General features: G+C 45.7%; 1 protein-coding gene across 2 annotated transcripts in view; it reads right to left on the bottom strand.

Annotated features, from left to right (window-relative positions):
* LOC149452027 (mitochondrial import inner membrane translocase subunit Tim10-B) overlaps positions 1 to 23,522 on the bottom strand; it is a 130,635-nt gene that overhangs the window by 58,724 nt on the left and 48,389 nt on the right. Inside the window, exon 1 of one of the 2 annotated variants that reach the window (XM_089689869.1) lies at positions 9,025 to 9,129. The exons of the other annotated variant lie outside the window; for it this stretch is intronic. The gene's annotated coding sequence lies outside the window, so the exon portion shown is untranslated. Of the gene's footprint in view, positions 1 to 9,024; positions 9,130 to 23,522 lie in introns of those variants that run through there. 2 annotated transcript variants of the gene reach the window in all.

Raw genomic sequence — 23,522 nt, forward strand, 5'->3', positions numbered from 1 at the left:
ACTAGATTGATATAGCACTTTTGGAGCACAGCACTTTGAACTTTTATAATAGCACAAGAAACACTTTGTTGCACTTTTTAGTACTATTGCATTGATGATACATGTCACTTCATATATGCATTTTGTGTTTCATTTGATTAGTGGTTTTATTGCATAGTGTGGCACATAATTATTATTTGTTTTAGCACAGGGGGAGGTGCACGGTAGCATGGCCCTTTATATCATATTTCAAGTATGCTTATATTTTTAGAATTGTATTTAGCAGCTGGTTTATTGATTTTGCACTATAACAGCTATTGGTATATTGCACTAGTGTTTAGGGGGAGGTGTATTGTAGCACAGTTGCTCTTTAGCATTTTACACATGGAATTCCCTTTGGTTGTGTATAGGGATGAATGAAAATTTTGGTGGCCGAAATGCTTTGCCCGATATGAAAAGAAGTACCGATATAGGTGCCGAAAATAACCCCGCTGCCCGCTGGTTCTCAGCCTTATCTGAGAACACAGAGTTATCTGAGAACATAGGCTGGGCTGGGCATAGAGATCAGTGAAGAAAGCATGGTCTCCACTCACCTCTATGCCCTTGGAGGACCGGAGACATATGAATATGTCACTTCCGGCTTTGGCGCTTTTTTTTTTTAAAGCACTAGATTTTTTTGATCTAATATATTGTCTCTACATGGGGTCTTATTGACCCCAGATCTCTCCATAAATAGGGCCTGTCACTGCATATTTCTATCACAAGGGATGTTTGCATTTCTTGTGATAGGAGTAAAAGTGATTAACCACTTGTCCTCCAGAGGATTTACCCTCCTTCCTGACCAGGCCATTGTTTTGCATTACGGTGCTGTGTTACTTTAACTGACAATTGCACGGTCATGCAACGCTGCACCCAAATGAAATTTATACCCAGAGCAGTGGGATTACAGTGAAGCACCAACACACAGCCCCCCAGTAAAACACTCCCAGCAAACAGTTAACCCTTTGATAGCCCCACATGTTAACACCTTCCTGCCCAGTGCCATTAGTACAGTGTCAGTGCTTTTTTTTATTTTTAGCACTGATCACTGTATTGGTGTCACTGGGGATGTCAGTGACACCAAGTCAGTTCCCCCCAGTGTCAGAATGCCTGCCACAGTCCCGCTTTAAGTAGCTGATCGCCACCATTACTAGTAAAGAAAAAGAAGAAAAACATTTACGGCATTTATGCCGCCATTTATAAACACTAGAACTTTCACGTAAACCAATTGATTTACACATATTGGGATTTTTTTTTTAGCAAAGACATGTAGCAGAATACATTTTGGCATAAATTTATGATGAAATTTGATATAAAATTTTTTTTACTGAACATGTTTAATAGTAAAAAGTCAAAAACCAGAGTTAGACTTACCGGTAACTCCTTTTCTACGAGTCTTCCAGGACAGCCATCTGAGACCTTGGGCTCCTCCCTCCGGATCAGGAAACACACCATCCCCCATGCCTTTAAAAGGCGGGCCTCACATCCAGTTATTAAAAGAGAACTAGCGGAAGCCACTGAAAGACACAAATATAGGTAAATACATTTTCATGCAGTCAACCTTAACTCTCTCGGTTGTACATTAGAAGGATGGGAATTACCGGCTGTCCTGGAAGACTCGTAGAAAAGGAGTTACCGGTAAGTCTAACTCTGGTTTTCTCCCTACGTCTTCCAGGACAGCCATCTGAGACGATAAACGAGAACTTACCCCCTTAGGGTGGGTCCACCGCCTGGAGGACCTTGCGTCCGAATGCCTGTTCCTTATCTGACAGGACATCCAAGCAATAATGCTTCACGAAGGTAGAAAACCTCGAGCAAGTGGCTGCCTTACAGATTTCCTCCGGCGAAGCCCCGGCTCTCTCCGCCCAGGAAGCTGCCAAGGATCTAGTTGAGTGGGCCTTAACAAAAGGAGGCGGAATCCCCAAGACCTTGTAAGATTCCCCAATCGCCTGCCTAATCCACCTGCCTATCGTGGCTTTAGATGCTGCCAACCCCCTTCTCTGCCCTGAAAACAAAACAAAAAGAGAATCCGACTTCCTAAATTCCCTGGACCTGTCTAAATAAATTATAAGACTCCTCTTTACATCCAGCCAACCTAGCTTTTCTTCCTCTTTACCTTCAGAGGAAGAACAAAAGGTCAGCAGAACAATATCCTGCGACCTGTGAAAAGAGGAGGCTACTTTAGGAAGGAATCCCGGATCAGTCCTAAGCACAACCCTGTCCTTAAGAATGGTCAAGTAAGGCTCCCTAATAGAGAGCGCCTGTAGCTCACTCACCCTACGGGCCGATGTGATTGCTACCAAAAAAACTATTTTTAAGGTTAAAAACTTGAAAGCTGACTCCTCTAAAGGCTCAAAAGGTTCTCGGACCAAAGCCCTTAGGACCAGAGACAGATCCCAACTCGGACAACCTCCCACCTTAGCAGGCCTAGCCCTGGAGAGAGATCTGAAAAAATCAACTACGAAGGGATTTTGTTGCAAAGAGCACTGCAAAAAAATACTCAAAGCAGAAACCTGTACTTTCAAGGTGCTGATCGAGAGTCCCCTATCTGCCCCCTCCTGAAAAAAATCCAAAACCATCGGAATGTCCAGGGGCCCTGGTCGGTCCGAACACCACAAAGTAAATCTCTTCCACACCTTAGAATAAATGGCTCTGGTTACCGGCTTGCGACAGCTCACCAAAGTCTTTATTACCTGATCAGAGAACCCCCTGGCTCTGAGGATCTGTTCCTCAAGAACCAGGCCGTCAACCGTAACGTCTTGACTCGCGGATGAAAAAGCGGACCCTGCGCAATCAGATCTGCCCTTTCCGGCAAGGGATACGGGCAAGCTGAAGCCAGCCTGTTCAGTAGGGAAAACCATGGCCTTCTCGGCCAAAAAGGCGCGATCAAGAGTAGATCCGACCTTTCCCCTAAAAATTTTTGCAGGACCGCCGGAATCAGCCTGATTGGAGGGAACGCATAGGCCAGCTTGAAATCCCAAGTGGTCGACAGAGCGTCTATCCCCAAGCTCTGCTCTCGCGAGTTTAGGGAAAAGAACTGGTCGACCCTCCTGTTCTCCCGTGACGCAAAAAGATCCACCTCCGGTTTCCCCCACCTGGACACCAACTCCTGAAATATCTCTTGGTTGAGTGACCAATCGTCGTGGGAGAGTGGCCATCGGCTCAGGAAATCCGCAAGCGAATTCTGAGAACCCTTCAAGTGTACCGCCGAAATTGATCGCAGATTCTGTTCTGCCCAGGTCAGAATATCGCCTGCGATCCTCTGCAGCGAAGGACTCCTTGTCCCCCCCTGTTTGTTCACATAAGCTACTGTTGCCATGTTGTCTGAACGAACCTGCACATGAAGGCCTTTCAAGCCTGCCTGAAAAACCTCCAAGGCTCTCCAAACCGCCAACAGCTCCAGTTGATTTGAGGGCTTTAAAGGAGTCCTCCCGGGACCACCTCCCCTGGGCCGTTCTCCCTTGCAGATGAGCTCCCCAACCAAAACTGCTGGCGTCTGTGGTTACAATGAGTGGATCCAATGGCCGCCAATCCAGACCCCTGGTCAAGTTTCTCTCCTGTCGCCACCACCACAGAGATCTCTTGACTCTGGACGGAAGCCGGACCAGCCGCTCCAGCTCTGAGACATTTCCGTCCCATTCCTTTAACAAGAAGGCCTGGAGCAGTCTTTGGTGAAATCTCGCCCATGGAACCGCCGGAAAGCAGAATGTCATAAGACCCACCGCCCCTGCGACTTCCCTCACCAAAACAGGCAGGTTGCACTGCAACCCTAACAACACCCGATTCATCTTCTCGATCTTTTCTCGCGGCAGAAAAATTTTTTCCTCTACAGAAGAGATCTCGTACCCTAGGTAAACCACCCTCTGTGCGGGTACAAGAGACGACTTTTCCCTGTTGATAAGCCAGCCCAGACCCTGCAGGAGATTCTGGGCAACTCCCAGGTGCTCGAGCAGCTGTTGCCGAGACCCGGCCACCAAAAGCAAGTCGTCCAGGTAAGGAACCACCAAGATTGATCTTAGCCTCAGGGGAACCAGAGCTTCTGCTAAAACCTTTGTAAAGATCCTGGGGGGCGATGCTAGACCGAAGGGCAAGGCCCGAAACTGCCAATGGAAAGTCTGCGACCCTATCCTTATGGCCAACCTCAGGAAATTCTGACTTGTCTGATGGATGGGAATGTGAAAGTAAGCATCTGTCAAGTCCACTGTGGCCATCAAGCACCCCCGGAACAGGATATTCTTTACCGAATAAATCGATTCCATTCTGAAGCATTTGTATTTTAGGGCCTGATTTAGGGAGCGTAGATTCAGGATTAACCTGAATTTTCCTGAAGGCTTTCCCACCACAAAGACATGTAACACCCTGAACCCCGCTCGTTCTGAGGCACCTGAATCAGAACTCTCTGGTCCACCAATTCCCCTATAAGACCGCATAACGCCTGAGACTTCCTGCGGTCCCTGGGAAGATCGGTAACCAAGAACCTGCTTGGAGGGCAGTCCTCGAACTCTATCCTGTAGCCTCCCTGAATCAGGCTCCAAATGAAGGGGCTCGGGGATATAGAAGCCCACTGAGGGAGGAAGGACCCCAACCTTCCCCCTACCGGGCCATCCAAGTCATTGGGGCTTGAAGGATCCCTGAGGAGGATTGAATAATATCCCTCCCCGGCCTCTGTTTTTATGCCCTGTCTAATGCTTTTTTGGCTGAACCTCCCTATTCGGAAGCACTTGGGTTCTAGGCCGAAAAGGTTTTCCTAGGAAAGACCTTTTTCTACTCTCTGGGAAGGCCTTTTTCCTATCTGCCGTACGCTCAAGAGCCTCCTCCAGGCCTGGGCCAAAAAGGTTATCCCCCAAAAATGGCAATGCGCATAAACGCAACTTGGACGCTGAATCCCCTGTCCAGGTCTTTAACCACAAAGCTCGCCTAGCGGAGTTAACCAGGGCTGAGGACCTGGCCGCGAGCTTGACTGATTCTGCCGAGGCGTCCGCCAAAAACCCTGCTGCTTTCAGAAGCAACGGTAGTGACTTTAGGATCTGCTGCCTCGAGGTTCCTGCGGCTAGGTGATTTTGTAGTTGGGCTAACCAGCACTCCAAATTTCTGGCTACGCAAGTCGCCAACAGAGCTGGCTTCAAACTGACCGAAGAGGATTCCCAGGCTCTTCGCAACAAAACTTCCCCCCTTTTGTCCATAGGGTCTTTTAAGGCCCCCATGTCCTCAAAGGTCAGATCCGTCCTTTTTGAAATCCTGGACAAAGGGGCGTCCAACTTTGGAACCTTATTCCAGGGTTGCGAGGGATCCTCATCAAAGGGGAATCTCCTCTTTAGGGCACCGGAAAAGAAGGGCCTCCTCTCCGGGCTTTCCCACTCCTGTCTGATAGTCTCAACCAAGGAACTATGGACTGGAAAAACTCTGGCTTTTTTTGCACGAAGCCCCTGATACATGAGATCATGCTTCGACAAGGTCACCTCTTCCTCCTCTATCTCCAGAGTCTCAAATTGCTTTCAAAAGCTCATCCACCTCCTCTAGGGCCAATCTATACTTAGAGCCTGAAGAGGTGGGGGCTTCCTCATCCTCGGACCCTGAACCTAACTGGGAGGACGCCCGAGATCGAGGAACATCTTCCTCTGTCTCCACTTCCGGAACTACCTCCCGGGAAGGTACTATCCCCAATGCAGACTGCGAACCAATCTCCAAAGGTGACTGAACCCTATCAAGAAGGGACCGAAACGCCTGAAATGTTGCTGACATATCCTCCTTAATAGAGGACAAAACTTTATGGCATGTTGTAAAAGATTTGTCTCGAACAAGACTATCAATGCAGTTGCGGCATAAAGGCTTCTCATATCCTGCGCCTAACTTGGCCGCACACACTGCACATCTCCTCTTTGGGGCCTGTACCGGGGTCCTGTCCTGTGTTTTAGTCTAAAGAAGAAATGACAAAAAACAGAACTAGGCACCTGAGAGGAACAATATCCCAGGACCCCCACTGCACCCAGTGATGGGGAAAAAATTGCAGCGTGCCTTAACACCCACAACCTTGGGGACTTAAGGGACCTCCTAAAAAAACCCCCCCCAGGGATATAGCATAAAGGGGAGCCTCCCCGAGCTTACCTGGGAGGAGCCGGTACCGGGGTCAGCCTGTGAAGGACCTGCTTCCATTGTCCCCCTGGCGTGGAGACAGCGCCGCCGCTCCGCACGCCCACCGGCTTTTAATTCCCCTGGTGGTGCCTGCGCCTCTGGAGATCGGAGCCGCGTCTCCGGCGCCGACGTCACTGGCGGACTTCCGGCCTGTGGAGCGCATCCGCCCTGCTACTTCCGGTTCCTGGAACGCAAGGCCGCGCCCAACCGGAAGTCCCGCCTCTCACCTGCACATTCAACTGAATGCCGGGTCAGAGGAGAGGCAACGATCGGGGCAAGCCCCAGTGACATGCGGCAGCACCGGTTACCCACCTGGGCCTGAAGGACACCACCAGATGCCAGCCCCACCACGTGGAAGGCACCGGGGATGGAGGTACAGACCGCACAACACCCTTCCAGGCCAGCCTTCCTGAGGGTGCGAGGATCACCCTGGCTCCTACGGCGTGCATCCTTCCGGCTCAGGAAACACAAAAAACTGGATGTGAGGCCCGGAGGCCCGCCTTTTAAAGGCATGGGGGATGGTGTGTTTCCTGATCCGGAGGGAGGAGCCCAAGGTCTCAGATGGCTGTCCTGGAAGACGTAGGGAGAAAATATTGTTTTTTTTCTCAAAATGGTCAGTCTTTTTTATAAAAATAAAAACAAAAATAAAAAACAAAACCGCACAGGCGATCAAATACCGCCGAAAGAAAGCTCAATTAGTGGGAAAAAAAGACAGTAAATTTCATTTGGGTGCAAAGTTGCATGACCGCCCAGTTGTCAGTTAAAGTGACAGCGCCATAACGCAAAAACTGGCCTGGTCAGGAAGGGGGGTTAATCCTCAGGAGGGCATGTCCAATAAAAAATATTTAAAAAAATCAAATTACATCATAAATTTACAGCAAAATGTATTCTGCAACATTATGCCTTTGCTAAAAGAAGAAAAAAAAAATTAAATACGCGTACATTAATTGGTTTACATGAAAGTTATAGCATCTACAAATAGGAATTTTTTTTTTTTTACTAGTAATGGCTGTTATCAGCGACTTATAGCGGGGGACTGCAGTGGGCATTCCGACACTGGGGGGGGGGGAATAACATGGTGTCACTGACATCCCTAATGTCACCAATACAGTGATCAGTGCTAATAAAAAGCACTGACACTGTACTAATGGCACTGGGCAGGAAGGGGTTAACATGTGGGTTGATCAACGGGTTAACTGTGTGCAGTTTCACATTATGTGCTGTGTGTGCTTTCAACTGTAAGCACACTGCTTTGTATGACTCTGGTATGCAGAGCCATACAAAGCAGTGTGCAGGAGCTGATAGGGGAGAGAACTGTACTGTTTCCATACAATTCTCTCCCCTGTCCGGAATACTCGGCAAGCACCGGATGCTGGCGAGTAATCACAGTGCCCTGATGATCAGTGCCACCCATCAGTGTGCATCATTGAAGCATATCAGTGCCACCTCATCAGTGCTGCCTATCCGTGCCACCTCATCAGTGCCCAGCACTGCAGGCTCATTAACGCACATTAGTAAAGGAGAAATATCACTTATTTACCAAATTTTATAACAAAAACTAAGAAACTTTTTTTTTTATTTTCAGTCTTTAGTTTGTTTAGCAAAAAATAAACACCCAGTGGCTATTAAAAATCACCAAAAGAAAGCTCTATTTGTGTGGAAAAAAATTATAAAGATTTCATATGGGTACAGTGTTGCATGACCGCACAATTGTCAAAGTGCGACAGCCCTAAAAGCTGAAAATTGGCTTGGGCTGGAAGGGGGTAAAAGCGCCAGGTAGGCAAGTGGTTAAGGGATGGTACCCATGGAGACGAATGTGCATATGACACAAGCCTTTAACTTATTTGCACTTATGTCAAGGAGCCCTTTAAAATTCTGCATTCTCGCATGGCACCCCATTTAAACAAAAAAACCTAATAGTTTTACACACATGCTGTCATAGGTTGTTAAAATGCTGGCAGCTGGCCCATACAGTGCCTAAGGTTGTAATGAAGTACAATATAAATATGTGCCTTTGTGTAGCATATGTCGGCTTGTTGGCAATTTTTAGACATTTTCCAAGGCACCCTGGTTGAAAAAAGGCTGTTCTAACGTACAGCAGCCTGCTTTACTGCAGAGGTCTCCACTGGGCTGTGTCTCTGGAGCAAAAGCGGTGAAGTGGTTGCAGGCAGTAATTGCAACAGTTTTGGGAGAAACACTAGCTAGGTGTAGAGACGGCACAGTCCACTTCCTGCTGCAGAAAGCAGCAATCAGTAAACAGCACATTGTGTCATCATCCAAGTCACTGCAATAGGAAAAAAAAATGGGAAGGCTACAAGAAAATGGTGGCCTCGTACGCTATGTCTGCCCTTCTGCTAAATACCACTATACCCAGCAAGAAAGTTCCAGCACTCTTCTTAAAGGGGCAGTTGTCGACCATATGCTACAGAGAGATCTGGAACTACTCCTCGTGGGTCATATTTTCTAAATCTGTTTATAACCGAATACAATTCTGTATGAGATCTGACGCGGCAAAATAATGGCTCCTATTCTGACATTAGATTATGCCAGGGTTTATAAAGTGTCTGTTGAAAAGACATCCACAGGATAGGATAACCGATCCCCCGAACACGGAAACGTCGCCGGCGAGGACACGGACAGCAAACTTACAGCACAGCCGTGATTCGACTCAATAATTCAACCGGCTAGAATGAAAATTCGTTCGGAAGATAAACAGCAAAAAAAATACACCTTTCAAAGTCAATGTAACCCCATTGTCCTCTTTACTCTGCCGCTATAGTAGAACTACACACAGGGCATATCTTTACCGCCTCATGCCATTGGAGAATACTCAAGCATTATACAAGAAAGTAAAACGACACGAATGGAACTCACCGCCACAGGAAACCGGCGGCTATTCCCCAGCCTCTAGCATGACCCGGAAGTGATGTCAGAGAAGGGCGGATGGCGTGGTTTGTGGCTTGTCTTTCTGTTCTGTTCTGTAAAAGTAGATTTGTGGGTTGCCAGGTGCAGAGTAAACAGACCGCAAAAGTGACATTCTGAATATTTTCCTGGTTTAACCACTTGCCCTCCAGAGGATTTACCCCTATTCCTGACCAGGCCCTTTTTTTCATTCCAGTGCTGGAATTCCCTTTGGTTATGTATAGAGATGGACCGAAATGCTTCGGCCAAAAATACCCTTATCAGCCTTTGGCCAATATGAAATTAAGTACCGATAATAACCCCGCTGCCCGCCGGTTCTCAGCCTTACCTGAGAACACATCCAAAGATCCCGGGAATGGGCATAGGGAACAATGAAGAAAGGACGTTCTCCACTCATCTCTATGCCCTTGCAGGACCAGAGCGATGTGAATATGTCACTTCCGGTTTCGATGCCTTGTAAACAAGGCCTTTTTTTTATTTTTTTTTAGCGCTAGATTTTTTTGATCTAATATATTATCTCTCTATAAAGAGGACCTGTCACTGCATATTTCTATCGCAAGGGATGTTTGCATTTGTGATAGGAATAAAAGTGATAAACCATTTGCCCTCCAGAGGATTTACCCCCCTTTCTGACCAGGCCATTTTTTTGCGTTACGGCGCTGCGTTACTTTCACTGACAATTGAGCAGTCATGCAACGCTACACCCAAATTAAACTTGTGTGCTTCTTTCCCCACAAGTAGAGCTTTCTTTTGGTGGTATTTGATCGCCTGTGCTAATAAAAAAATAAAAAACACTGTCACCGTAAAAATTGCAATGGACAGGAAGGGGTTAACATGTGGGGCGATCAAAGGGTTAACTGTGTGCTGGGAGTGTTTTACTAGGGGCCTTGTGTTTGTGCTTCACTGTAATCCCACTGCTGTGGATGGCTGTGCACAGCCATCCAGAGCAGTGCGTCTGAGCTGACAGGAAGAATGACTGTTTGTAAACAAAGCAGTCTGCCTCCCTGTTGGAGATGCTCGGTAATCACCGGCCATGCCCTGATGATTGACAGCCACAGCTGAAAGCCCCCTGCCCGAAAATACAAAGTCATATATATGTGTGTGATTTTGCACACCCCTGCCACCCTGTAGCAGTATGTCTGCTATAGGGCAATCAGGATGTGCAGAGCCATGCAAAGCAGTGTGCACTAGCTGACAGGGAGGAGAACGGTTTTGTTTACAGTCGTCGTACCCCTACGTCGGAGATGTTTGGCAATCACCGGCCAGGACCCTGTGATTGGCAGCCGCGGCCTTGAATAGCGCCTCCTACCTGGAAATGCAAATTACGTATGTATACTTGATATTGGGCACCCGTGCCGCCCTGTAGCAGTATATCTGCTATAGGGCAGATGGGAAGTGGTTAGCAAACTAGGTATAAAGAGTGATAGGGAAGTGCTTTGTCGGGGGTGGGGGTACAGGATTCAAAGGAGATAGGGGAGATATAGTGTCAAGAGTAAAGTGGAAAAGGGTGATGGGGGATGCACATTAAGGCAACTAGCTGACAAGCAGGGTAATTGCTGCACCCATTTTCCATATTTGCACTATACCAAATGTGGGCTTTTAGCCAGTGATGTCACAGGGAATCTCAGGGAGACACCACCTCAAAGATCCCAGTGTAGTTATAGTGTTTGTAATGGTTAGCTTTTTTTTTTTTTTACCTTTTTTATGCATCATTAGCCTTAAAGTATAATTTTAGCCAGAAAATAAAGCCCTGCTAGATCACTTCAGGCTAGCCCCTTTCGCAGGTATAGCTACTGTTCTGTCTCTCCAATCTAAGCATTGAAAGTGTGATCTCTGTAACTTACAGTTGTGATGAGATAGCAATCTCAGTTGAATTGCACAGCCAGTGACTCAATCCAGAAGACATCTTGTAGATCTTGTGAAGTTTATTCCATAAACAGAGAATCTTACAATGAACATCTGATAGGTCAAAAGATCATAATGTGACCTGCTTCATGACATGAGGCTAGAAGCTGCAATGCCTTACTGGGAAAAGGGGCGGGCTATCTATACAGCATGAACTAAACCAAAGGAAAATGGAACAGCAGAGACAAAATATAGAGAACACTTAAAGGCATATAACAGTCATGTAAAACAGGACACTCCCTGTCGAAATCTATCATTTCTATTATAACAAAAACTTTAGTTCATGTCCAATATAACTAATGAAGATTCTTTCCAGGAACATCTACAAAACAAGAGGGAAAGGAAGAACAAAAAGGAAAACAATGCAAACATTTAGCATAATACTTGCAGATGTTGGTCTCAAAAGTCCAGGCTGAGACATGGAAATCCATATTCAGAGGGGAAGGCAGCAACATGCACTATTTCTTCTTACCTCCCTTTAAATCAGGTTGATGACTTGTCTTCCTCTTTGGGCAAAAGAAGCAGTAGTTCCAATATAGGCCTGGAGTAAAGGTGTGCAGAACATTCTGTCATGGTGGATATAGCCAAGATGTGTCCCGAAATGCAGTAGTAGGTACTGTATGACTGCCGTGGTCAGCTGGGTTGAGGCTAGTGGGAACATAGTGCCATTGTTGAGGTGTAGAGAACTTCCTTATGCGTTCCACTCTGTTGCCGACTTACACGTAGAACTGTCTTGTGCGATTGTGTATATATCCTAGCACTATTTTGCTGTCTGTATAAAAGTCAAAGGAGTCTATTTCAACATCTGTTTCAAGTTCTATAAGCTCAGCAATTTCCACAGCTAACAGCTGCACAAAGTTCAAGCGTTGGAATAGTGTGTGCAGGTTTTGGTGTGAGCTTGGTCTTGCCCATGATAAATCCTACACCCACTTCACCGCTGGGATCCGTAGCTCTAATATAAGCCACCGCAGCAATGGCATTGGAAACATCGGAGAAGACATGACTCTCTCTTCTGGTGGCATTCTTTAAGGATGCTTGGGTGAAAGAACGTGATATCTGGACTTGTTCTAATGCTTTTAGAGACTGTTTCCAGGATTCCCACCTTTGTTGTTTCTCCTTGGGTAAGGTGGTATCCCAGTCTGAGCTTTCAGAAGTAAGATGTCTCAGCAGTATCTTACCCTGAATGGTGAGAAGTATAATGAAACTTAAGGGATCGTAAATGCTGTTCACTGTAGACAAAACTCCTCGCTTTGTGAAGGGCTTGTCACAGGCTGATGCTTGAAATGTGAATGTGTCTTGTTTAACATTCCAAAGCAATTTAAGACTGCATTGTGTAACAGAAAGGTCAGATCCTAGTTGGAAATTCTTCACACTGACAGCATGGTCATCAGAAGGAAAGGCTATCATGACCTTGTCGCTGTTAGAGATGATTTTGTGAAGTCTAAGGTTTGCAGTGGCAAGCATGTTCTGGGTTCTAGTAAGAAGGTCAATAGCTGCTTCTTCATTGGGCAGAGATTTGAGTGTCAATAGCTTCTTCTTCATTGGGCAGAGATTTGAGTCCATCGTTTACATAGAAATTCCTTTTGACGACCTGTCTTGCATCAGATCCAAATTCTCTCTCTCACCCTCTTGAGCGGTTTTCCTCAGCCCATAAATTGCTACTGCAGGAGAAGGACTGTTGCTGAAAACATGTTCCTTCATTCGGTAGTTTATGACTTCATCATTGACAAAATTATTGCAGTACCATCGGAACCTGGAGGAAGTTTCTGTAGTCTTCACGGACGATGACACAGCGGAACATCTGCTGAATGTCAGCCATAACAGCAATTGGCTCTGGTCTGAAGCAAAGTAAAACTCCTATGAGATTGTTGTTCAGATTAGGCCCAGTGAGAAGATTGTCTTTGAGGGAGATGCCTTCATGACGAGCACTTGAGTCAGTCAAAGACCACCCAAATCTGATCAGACTTGCGAGGATGGCAGACACCAAAGCATGGTAGGTACCAACATTCTTCTCCTTCCGTAAGAGGAGGTGCAGGCTCAGCATGATCAACTCTCAAACACCTTCTGCATAAAGTCCACAAAGTGCTTTTTCATCCCAGGCTTCTGGTTCAAACTGCGATTTAAAGAAACAAACCGTGATTCTGCGTGTACCCTATTGTTTGGTAGACTCTTTCATGGTGTACGAAATGGTAGAGGTGCTACCCAACTGTTGGAATCATCTTGGTAGAACTCTTTACTCATGGTTTTCAAGAATTCTTTGTCTTCTATGGTAGCTGCCAATTTATTGTCTTGAGTGGTTACCTCGAACACTGTGTTGCCAATTTTGTCATCCCAGAGGTTAAGAGCATCTTATTGTCTTGTATGATGTGGCGTTGTGCACTTTTTTCAAACAGTCTTTCTTTCACGATATATTTATGTGGTCGTTGTGCAGAACAAGTTGTTCGCCAATTTGACAGGACATGTGTTTTAACCTCCCTGGCAGTATTCACGAGTGTAGCTCGGGGTAAAGTTTCAGCACCACAAGCGGTAACCCCAAGCTACACTCGGGAATACCCTGCAGCGGTGTGCCGGGATCTCTTCACTTACCTTGTCCTGCGCTCCCGCGATGTCCCCTGCAATGTCCTCCGGCCGATGCCAGCATCTGTCTTCCGGGTTCCGTTCCCTGTGACGTCAGGACCTATGGGGACGGAACTGGCGGGAAATTTAAAAATGACAAAAAATGACCTTCACTCAATACACTAAAATTATATAGTAAAACATTACTGTATCAAACCATTTCACATACATTTTGTCCCAAGTGCTTTGTCCTGTGCCCTGCCTGCATATTTACTGTTATTTCTGCCTGGAAACTGAGAAATGTCCATGGCGTCCAAAAAGCGTCCCTTTACGTCTAAAGCGGTTTTAGACCAGCTAGAGAACAGCGATAGTAAATTAGAACTACTTGCAGAATTGAGTGATGATTCGTGGGGAAATTCGTCATCAGATACTAAAAAAGACTTTGCTACTTTGCTCAGTGATGTGCGAACTTGGCGCTATATTTCAAATTTCAGTGTTTTTGGTTTTATTATATTATTGAATTAAATTTTTATTTTTTTATGATTATTAAATAATTTATGATTTCAGGTTTCAAATTTTAACATACCCAGGATGTTTACTAGACTCTTGTTCGGACAGATTTCAGTGAGTTATTCCTAAATAAATAAAACAACATATTTCCATGCAAAAAACATTTACTGCCTTGAGCATAAAAATACTAATCAGACCACTGGGAAGGCTACAGGAAGATACTGAGTAGGACCTTCTGTCCTTGTCTAGGCAGACATTGCCTACGATGACCCATCCTAGATCCAGACGCTGAGCATATGGTGCATTGTGTGGACCATTGATTTGATGACAAACTTTGTGCACCCTTAGAATGTCTCAACCAAGTAACAGCAGGATATCAGCACTTTTGTCGAGGGCTGGTATTTGGTTGGTATGTGCTTTAAGTGAGAATAGTGAAAAGCAGCTTCAGGAGTAGGGATCTCTTCTTTGGTGTTCGGAATCTGGTTGCACTCAGTGATAGTGGGCAAAGATATTTCCACATTGTCATTCACAGGAGTAACTACAAGACCACTGGCTCTCCTACCTAAGACTTCCGTAGTGCCAGAACAAGTGCTTAGGGTATAAGGCAGAGCATCTCCAGTTATGTTCAACAGTTAAAAAAACTGAGTTCTTGCAAAAGATTTGTTACTCTGATCATCCAGAATAGTATACAGTCTTATGGCCTTTTCAGATTGACCTTTGGGGTATACACGTACCAAGCATATCTTTGCACAGGATTTGTTGCAGAATCCTTCACAGATCTCTCTACATGTAGAGAACACTGGGGTGGTAGGTGCTGCTTGGTCTGGGCGCTCCATGCCTTGCTTTGCCTCAGGAAGATTGTTTGTGAGTGTAGTAGAGTTGTGTGAATATTGATGAAGAGCTTGCACATGGTCATCACTGTCACACTCTATACATTTGATGATCGCTTTACAGTCCTTTGCAAAGTATTCTGTGGAGGCACAGCATTTGTAGCAAACCCCAAATTTCCTCAAAAGTTCCTTACGTTATTGGAGGGTTTTCTTTCTGAAGCAGATACATTTCTTAAGTGGATGTGATTTGTTATGTATTGGACATTGGCGATTTGGGTCCTCAATTCTCTTGTTTTGATCAGTCTTTTGAAGAACTGTAGCAGGCGCAGGTAGAACATTAGTCCTTTTTACTAATGCTGAACCTCTATGGTCTCTGTGCGACATACGTGTGCTCGTAGGTCTTGGAGAGAGTGTACGGAGAAGGTTACAGTCCCCATATGAGAAACTTGGGTCATTCTTAGTGTCTGCAATTCTTTTGATGAACTCGCAGAAGTAGGAAAAAGGAGGAAATTCAACTCTATGTTCTTCCTTATACTTTGATCCAAGCGCTGCCCATCTTTCTTGAATTCCATATGGTAGCTTGAGAACAATAGATTTGATGCCATGAGAGGTGTCAAGGTAACTGAGACCAGGTAAGTTGAAGTCAGCCTTAGCAATTTGAAGCTCTAATAGAACATCGCTGAGTTCTTGAAACTTTAGATTGTTGTTAGCAGAAATTCTTGGGAAGCTTTGCAACCTTTTGAATAAGGCATCTTCAATGGCCTCTGGGCTGCCAAAGGTATGTTCAAGTCTGCCCCAAGCAGCATTAAGGCCTGCAGCAGGGTTGTCAATATGAACTGCTTTGAGCCTATTAATGCATTCAGTAGACTGGGGACCTAGCCATCTGATGAGTAGATCTAATTCCTCTGTGGCATTGATGTCTAGGTCACTCATTGTGGCCTTAAAAGTGGATTCCCAGCCTCTGTAATTTTCAGGCTGGTCATCAAACTTGGTGAGGCCGGTCTTAGCAAGCTCTCTGTGGAGCATATATTTAGCAAACTGTGACATGTCCGTGTTTTCAGATTTTGGAGTGCATGATTGCAGGTGGAACAAAGTTGGTTGTGATGGTTGGTGGACTTACATGGAGTGACTTGGGAATATATGTTGCTGCTAAGGCATTAAATGGCAGAGCTGGTTTAGTCCATTGGCATGTTAATTTGTAGAGTAGTGTGTTTGCTAGGAGGTACTCTGTTGGTGCCAAAGTATGATGGACGGTCTATTAAATACACACCAGTGTCTGCAGCTAGCTGAGATGCTGCAGTCTGATGTATTGGAGGATATAAGGGCAAATGGTCTTGAGGTACAGCAGGTGCAGAGAAGATACTTTGAGTACTTTGGCTGTTGTAATAGGGAGTTGACATTCTGGAGAGGTGTGTGAAGAATCCAAGACATAAGATACAACTGAGTGTCTGGAACTGTTGTCTCTTTCGTTTTCACTAGCGGCTTAACCTTGCCATGGCTGTGGCATGCTCACATTGCGTTCCTATGAAAACATTTCACTGATCTTTTGACTGTCTCTCCAATCTAAGCATTGAAAGTGTGATCTCTGTAATTTACAGTTGTGATGAGATAGCGATAACTCCAATCTCAGTTGAATGACACAGACAGTGACTCAATCCAGAACACATCTTGTAGATCTTGTGAAGTGTATTCCATAAACTGAGAGAATCTTAGAACAATGAACATCTGATAGGTCAAAAGATCATAATGTGACCTGCTTCATGACATGAGGCTAGAAGCTGCAATGCCTTACTGGGAAAAGGGGTGGCTATCTATACTGCATTAACCAAACCAAAGGAAAATGGAGGAGCATAGACAAAGTATAGAGAACACTTAAAGGCATATGACAGTCATGTGAAACATGACAGCTACAGTATCTCAAAGAAGTGAGTACACCCATCACATTCAGTGTTGTCTTTTCATGTGACAACACTGAAGAAATGACACTTTGCTAGAATGTAAAGTAGTGAGTGTACAGCTTGTATAACAGTGTAAATTTGCTGTCCCCTCAAAATAACTCAACACACAGCCATTAATGTCTAAACCACTGGCAACAAAAGTGAGTACACCCCTAAGTGAAAATGCCCAAATTGGGCCCAATTAGCCATTTTCCCTCCCTGGTCTCATGTAACTTGTTAGTATTACAAGGTCTCAGGTGTGAATGGGGAGCAGATGTGTTAAATTTGGTGTGGTTGCTCTCACTCTCCTACTGGTCACTGGAAGTTCAACATGCCAACTCATGGCAAAGAACTCTGAGGATCTGAAAAAAATGTATTGCTCTACATAAGGATGTCTTAGGCTATAAGAAGATTGCCAAGACCCTGAAACTGAGCTGCAGCACGGTGGCCAAGACCATACAGTGGTTTAACAGGATAGGTTCCACTCAGAACAGGCCTTGCAATGGTCACCCAAAGACGTTGAGTGCAGGTGCTCAGCATCATATCCAGAGGTTTTCTTTGGGAAATAAACCTATGAGTGCTGCCAGCATTGCTGCAAAGGTTGAAGGTGTCAGCCTGTCAGTACTTAGACCATACGCCACACACTGCATCAAATTTAACACACCTGCTCCCCATTCACCCCTGAGACCTTGTAATACTAACGAGTCACATACAGGGGCGGACTGACAACTCATGGGGCCCCCGGGCAATAGGAGATCATGGGGCCCCTGTGTCCTTGCCCAAACTCAAAAAAGCCTATGAAAAAGGTACCAGGGGCATCTCATGGGGCGCCCTACTGACCCCAGGCCCTCGGGCAGTGCCCGAGTTTCCAAATGGTCAGTCCGCCCCTGGTCACATGACTCCAGGGAGGGAAAATGGCTAATTGGGTCCAATTTGGGCATTTTCACTTAGTGGTGTACTCACTTCTGTTGCCAGCGGTTTAGACATTAATGGCTGTGTGTTGAGTTATTTTGAGGGGACAGCAAATTTACACTGTTATACAAGCTGTACACTTACTACTTTACATTCTAGCAAAGTGTAATTTCTTCAGTGTTGTTAGATGAAAAGATACAATATAATATAATATGAGGGGTATGCTCACTTCTGTGAGATACTGTATGTAAAACATTGAAAAAGTGCCTATACTGTTTAACTCCTTCACGCATAAAGGTAAAACAAATCATAATGCCTATGCACAATTTTGCAGCTTTGACATGTGTTAGCAAAACCATAGATATCACAACTACTTTGTGCTTCCAGGTAGATTATACGTTGTTTTTTTTCAGGACAAGTTGGGCTTTCATTTGGTGGTAAATGGTAATGGATATCTCCTTTTTTTTTATTACCAAAAGGAAGACTGGCTCAAAATAGTAAAAAAAAAATTATAAAAAAAATTACCTTTTTTGTAAATTAAGCTGTATATTTCTTCTTACACCATAACCTACCACCAAAGGACAACCCAAAATAATTTCTGCTGCTCCTATTGCAACGATACCACATGTGTGTATGTTAGTTGTTGTTTGTTTTAGTATGTGACTGGAGTCACTTTGGGTGGGGGGCCCATGGAACCCAGGTCACTTTGGAGAGGTGGGGAGACCCCTGTCTCAGCTCCCCATATCTCTCTAATGTGTAAGTCACCCTGTGCCTGTTAGGGGTACAGGGTGATCTGTCCTAATATTGTGTAGACATATCTAGGAGATAGGTGGGGTGGGGGGTTGTGGATTGTTTAGTGTTGTGTGGCTGCATCCCATTGTTCTATTGTTCATCTTGCTTGGGAGCAAACTATTATGGGATGTATGTGTTTATGTGTATGTGGCTTGGTGGGGGGGTTGTGTCTCCAGCAGCCCTCCCTCCTGAGGGGACTGTCTACTGGTGTGAAGTTTGAATACCTGTGTGTCTCTTGTTACTAAATGTAGATTGCCCCGTCCTGTGACATTATGCAGGGAGGGGGAATTTGTCCCTTGATTGTATATATCTTGTATATGTATTAAACTACACTAGTCTACTTTCTGGATTACTTCAAGATTGGTGTCGTCTAGTCTTGTTTGGTCGGCTGTGGTGTCTGTGGTCGGTGTTCGGACGGGGAAGCGGTATTCTAACGGAAGTACCCAAGAGCAGTCTGGGGTCGGTTCCGTTACATTGGCGGCAGCAGTGGGATTGTGCTTGCTGGCTGTGAACACGTCCAAACCACCAGGAAAGTAGATGTCGATCACCCCAGTGGAGATATGCACCTGGCATTAGAGTTCTCGGGGCTGCTGCAGATCGTTCTCTCAACATACCCCAGGACTGTTTCTGCAGATGAGTACCTGGAGCTCAGGCAGTGGATTTGGGTGGTACTTTGGAGTGGAGCCCTCCAAGTTGCTGGTATGTACAAGGGCAAGTGCTATCCAACCCCAAGGGAACGGGCCAGGGACCATCGGAAGTTACGGATGCCATTCCTGGGAGAGCAACCCCAGGAGCAATGGGTGACTGAGTTGGACAGGCTGGTCCAGCAGGAGATAGAGCTGGATAACCGATATCGGGCTCTGCAATGGTACGCAGAGCTGAAATATTTAGGGATGACAACAGAATGCTCACCAGAGGGATATGACTTTGGTGGCCCTGGATTGCTGTGGGAGAGCCTTACAGATCATTTTGTGTTTGGCGATGAAGGAGAACCTACCCTTGAGGACCTGTAAGAAAACAGAGAGGCTATGTTCGGTCTCACAGGGGTCTCAGAGCTTGAACCATATCTGGAATACCTGCTGATGAAAGAACAACATCTGGAAAGGGCATAAAGGCAACTGCTAAAACATGTTCAGCAGCATGCCCAAGAATTGGCATTGGAAATTCCAGAGATTGCCGTCCCCAAATCTGAAGTGCTGACAAAAGGGCAGAGCTCTGCTAGCCTCTGCCCAGCACTGGTAACATCTTCTGGGTTCCACGGACAGGAGATGGTGAACCCCTATCCCCAGACACCAGTTCCAGAGACTGGGGATTTGATTGACTTTTCTGCTGAGGAGAAACCAGCCGGTGCGCCTCCAGCAGAAGAGCTGGCATCAGGGCATGGCGTTGTTGACCTCTGCCCACAACAATCAGGACCACAGGAGCAGGATGCAATCAGCACCTCACAACTGAAGCTTGAGCTGATGTCCGTGGGACCACTTGCTTGGGGTACTGTGTGGGTGCTGGTATTGGGGGACTGGAAGTACAGACTAACTTCGGAATCAACCCGTCTGGGGGTCTCCTCCTGCGTTAGTCTCCTGCCGAAAGGGGAGATATGTGACAGGAGTCACTTTGGGTGGGGGGGCCCATGGAACCCAGCTCACTTTGGAGAGGTGGGGAGACCAGTCTCAGCTCCCCATATCCCTCTTATGTGTAAGTCACCCTGTGCCTGTTAGGGATACAGGGTGATCTGTCCTAATATTGGGGTGTGGGGTTGTTGATTGTTTAATGCCATGTGGTTGCATCCCATTGTTCTATTGTTTGTCTGGCTTGGAAGCAAACTATTATGGGATGTATGTGTTTGTGTGTATTAGCTTAGTGGTGGGTAGGGGGTCTCCAGCAGCCTTCCCTCTGGGACTGTCTGGTGTGAAGTTTGAATACCTGTGTGTCTCTTGTTACTAAATGTAGATTGCCCCGCCCTGTGTCATTATGCAGGGAGGGGGGATTGTCCCCTGAGTGTATTAAAAGCCAGTTCGAGTTTCAAATAAACAGTTCCATGTTCAGACAGATTGGTGTCGTCTAGTCTTGTTTGGTCGGCTGTGGTGTCTGTGGTCGTTGTTCGGACGGGGAAGCGGTATTGTAACGGAAGTACCCAAGCGCAAACTGGGTCGGTTCCGTTACAGTGTGCCAATGAGCATAGAGGTTTGCCAGTGTGCATTTCTGTGGCCATGCAAGGTGTAAAGGAACCGACCCAGTCTGCACTTGGGTACTTTTGTTAGAATACGGCTTCCCCGTCCGAACACCAACAACAGACACCACAGCTGACCATACAAGACTAGACAACACCAATCTTGAATTAATCCAGAAGGTAGACTACTTTATTTGAACACAGATACAAGATATATTCACTCCGGAGATGGTCCCCCCTCCCTGCATAATGACACAGGGTGGGGCAATCTACATTTATTAACAAGAGACACACAGGTATTCAAACTTCACACCAGCAGAGCAGACAGTCCCATCAGGAGGGAGGGCTGCTGGAGACACCCCCCCCCCTTACACACACACGCGCACACACACACACACTAATACACAAACACATACAGTGAAGGAAATAAGTATTTGATCCCCTGCTGATTTTGAATGTTTGCCCACTCACAAAGAAATGATCAGTCTAAAAATCGAATGGTAGGTGTATTGTAAACACAGATACAGAATATCAACAAAAAATTCAAAAGTAATCCATGTCTAACAAATTATGCACCGATTTGCATGTTCATGAGGGAAATAAGTATTTGATCCCCTATCATTCAGCAGGATTTCTGGCTACCAGGTGTCTTTCATACAGGTAACAAGCTGAGATTAGAAGCAGTCTCTTGTTGTTACTTGTATAAAAGACACCTGTTTACAGGAGCAATCAAACAAAATCAGATTCCGAAATCTCCACCATGGCAAAGATCAAAGAGCTGTCCTTGGATGTCAGAGACAAGATAGTAGACCTACACAAGGCTGGACTGGGCTACAAAACTATCACCAAGCAGATTGGTGAGAAGGTGACAACAGTTGGTGCAATAATTCGCAAATAGAAGAAACACAAAACAACAGTCAGTCTCCCTAGGTCTGGTGCACCATGCAAGATCTCACCTTGTGGAGTGTCAATGATCATGAGAAGAGTGAGGAATCATCCCAGAACTACACGCGAGGATCTTGTCAATGATCTCCAGGCAGCTGGGACCACAGTCACCAAGAAAACAATTGGTAACACACTACACCAACAAGGATTGAAATCCTGCAGTGACCGCAAGGTCCCTCTGCTCAAGAAAGCACATGTCCAAGCCCGTCTGAAGTTTGCCACTGAACATCTGAATGATGCAGAGGAGGACTAGTTGAAAGTGTTGTGGTCAGATGAGACCAAAATCAAGCTCTTTGGCATCAACTCACCATGTTTGGAGGAGGAGGAATGCTGCCTATGACCCCAAAAACACCATCCCAACTGTCAAACATGGTGGTGGAAACATTCTGCTTTGGAGGTGTTTTTCTGCTAAGAGGACAGGACAACTGCACCGCATCAAAGGGACGATGGACGGGGCAATGTACCATCAAATCTTGAGTGAGAACCTTCTTCCCTCAGCCATGGCATTGAAAATGGGTCGTGGATGGGTGTTCCAGCATGACAGTGACCCAAAACACACAGCCAAGGCAACAAAGGAGTTGCTCATGAAGAAGCACATTAAGGTCCTGGAGTGGCTTAGCCAGTCTCCAGACCTTAATCCGATTGAAAATCTGTGGAGGGAGCTGAAAGTTCGAGTTGCTAAATGTCAACCACCAAACCTTAATGACTTGGAGAGGATCTGCCAAGAGGAGTGGGCCATAATCCCTCCTGAGATGTGTACAAACCTGGTGGCCAACTACAGGAAACGTCTGACCTCTGTGATTGCCAACAAGGTATTTGCCACCAAGTACTAAGTTATGTTTTGTGAAGGGGATCAAATACTGATTTCCCTCATGAACATGCAAATCAGTGCATAATTTGTTAGACATGCATCTTTTGCATTTTTTGTTGCCATTGTGTCTCCAGTGTTACAATACACCTACCATTCGATTTTTAGATTGCTCATTTCTTTGTGAGTGGGCAAACATACAAAATCAGCAGGGGCTCAAATAATTACTTTCTTCACTGTACATCCCATGATAGTTTGCGCCCAATCAAGACAAATCCCCCCTCCCTGCATAATTTCACAGGGCGGGGCAATCTACATTTAGTAACAAGAGACACACAGGTATTCAAACTTCACACCAGCAGACAGTCCCATCAGGAGGGAGGGCTGCTGGAGACACCCCCCCCCCCCACTTAGCTAATACACATAAACACATACATCCCATAATAGTTTGCTCCCAAGCAAGATGAACAATAGAACAATGGGATGCAGCCACACAACACCAAACAATCCACAACCCCTCACCCCACCTATCTCCTAGACATGTCTACACAATATTAGGACAGATCACCCTGTACCCCTAACAGGCACAGGGTGACTTACACATAAGAGAGATATGGGGAGCTGAGACAGGGGTCTCCCCACCTCTCCAAAGTGAGCTGGGTACTAGCAGGAATGCCAGGTCTCCGAATACCTCTGCTGTGGACAGAGCCCTGACAAGGACAGACCAGAACTCTGTACACAGGCACAGTTTCTAATGCCTGGACTAAGGGCTTGTGGTTTATTCAACGTATGGACATGAATTGTTTTTTCCAATGAACTGGATTTCCATCATTCAAATGTTTATAGTCACAAGGAATAAGTTCCACAGCAGTTATCAGCTACAAGCTTTGTTACAACTGTAAGCAACAGCTGTTGTGATTTTTTTTTTTTACCAGAAAAGTTTCACTCATCAATTAAAAAAAACATGTAGTACATAGTACTGTTAACAGCGAGGAGCATAACACTCTGACAAGCATAGTCAAAAAAGAAGAAAATCAAGGATACAAGGACATCCAATATACAATCCGCAATGCAGAGAATCAGACTCA

The sequence above is a fragment of the Staurois parvus genome, unplaced genomic scaffold (assembly GCF_062004578.1).
Source record: "Staurois parvus isolate SC_StPar_1 unplaced genomic scaffold, SC_StPar_1.0 ptg000502l, whole genome shotgun sequence".
NCBI lineage: Eukaryota > Metazoa > Chordata > Amphibia > Anura > Ranidae > Staurois > Staurois parvus.